We start from the raw sequence: 1,785 nt of genomic DNA on the forward strand, positions 1-1,785 counted from the left end.
CGTCCCGGGCACGCTCATGCCCCCGGCAGGCCCAGCTTGGGCGGTGTGGAGCGGACGCTCGAGGCGCCGGGGCACGCGTGAGCGCGGGCCGCTTCCTCAGGGCTCGGCGGCGCCGCGCAGCCCCAGCCGCATCGGGCCTCGCTCTCCTCTGCCGCCGGCTCGGCTCGGTGCGCGCGGGGGTCTCGAGCTCGCCGCCAGCGGGGCGGGGTTACATGGCGCGCGGAGGAGGGGGGAGAGAAGAGGAGAGCCTAGGTGCCCTCCTCCCCCCTCCCCCCGGCGGCGGCGCGCGCGCGGCCCTTGCCTGCCTCACCCCTCCGCGCCCCGCCCGGCTACTCTTCACCCGCCAGGCCCGGCTCGGCCTCCGCGGCCTCGGCGCCCCACCCCCTCCCGGGCCGGCTTGAGGGCTGGGAGGGGGCGAGGGGGAAGGGGGGGGTTTCCTCTAGCCTCCCCGGAGGGGGCCGAAGCACAGGGCAGCCGCGGCTCGGGCTCCTCCTCCTCTCCCTCACACCCCCTCCCGCCCCTCTCTACCTGCGGGGGACCAGGGCAGGAGGAGGTGGCGCGCGGACGGGGCCCGGCGACAACTGTCAGTTAGAAGCCCTGCTGGGCGGGGGGAAGAGAAGGGGGAGGGCACTCAGGCCCCCCCCCTCCAGGTTGGGGCGAGCTGTGGAAAGACGCAAAGAAAGAGGCACCGTCGCCGTCCACGGTGAGCATGCGTAGTACAACACCACCAGCCCGACTTCACGTCCCGCCCCGCTAAGCGAAAGCAAGGACTTAGTCTCAGCTTCAGGCCCTGAGGCCTGGTAGGTTGCACGGACCAATGATGTCATCAGCTTGTAGACGACTGTAAGGGGCGGAGTGAAGAGGGAAGCAAGGCGCCTGCGCAGCTTTGCTTGCCACCTCCTGAGAGGGAGGCCGAAAGGGTTTTTTAAATCAGGTGCTGCAAGAGGATATTTCTTTTGTGAGACCCCTATTAGCGCTAAAAGCTAAAATTAATCCTGAAGGAGCTTGCTAGATAACCTTCGTTGATGGAAAGTGAATTGTAAGAAGGCATAAAATGTAAATCCTATCCTTTTGTAAAAAAGTTCTCTTTGCACACTCCCTCTGTGACTGCCGGTTTTTCAATATAAAACTAGAATTTTGAGAAGTCTAGAAAGGAGATTGAAGGACTTGACCAACTGAAACATGTTCACATGGAAAAGGAAAGGAGATGATTTGTGGAACTTGAATTTCTCAAACTCCTGTTCCCAGGTCTTAACATCAATTCCTGTTTTGGAAATTAATCCCATGTTTTCCGTTAGTGAAAAACATTTCCACCCTCTCGATTTTTGACATCTGCTAAGAGTAAAGGAAGGGAATGGGACCTCATTTTTAAAAATCCTTGGGACTGAAAACAGTCTTCAGATATTTCAAATCTAAGCTGTGCAGCATGACCTTACAATCTCACTACACATTTTAAAATTACTGTTTAGGGAATGTCTAAAAAGTGAACTTATCATTCCATTAGTTGTCATATTGCTTAAAGTGAGGAGAAAGGAACTAATGGGTCCTTAAAGCAGTTATTACTATCTTCTCACGTTCTATTTTAAAGATGCACATATTACTTTTTCTCCTTACACAGAACTCTCTTGCTTTAAACCTGGAATTACTTGAATACAAAAATCAAAATTTTAGAAAGCAAGTGGGGACTTCCCTGGCGGTCCAGTGGTGAAGACTCCGCACTTCCGCTGCAGTGGGGGTGGGTGGTGGCGTGGGTTCATCCCCGGTCGAGAAACTGAGATTCCCACA

The sequence above is a fragment of the Neophocaena asiaeorientalis genome, unplaced genomic scaffold (assembly GCF_003031525.2).
Source record: "Neophocaena asiaeorientalis asiaeorientalis breed wild unplaced genomic scaffold, Neophocaena_asiaeorientalis_V1.1 scaffold256, whole genome shotgun sequence".
Classification (NCBI taxonomy): Eukaryota; Metazoa; Chordata; class Mammalia; order Artiodactyla; family Phocoenidae; genus Neophocaena; species Neophocaena asiaeorientalis.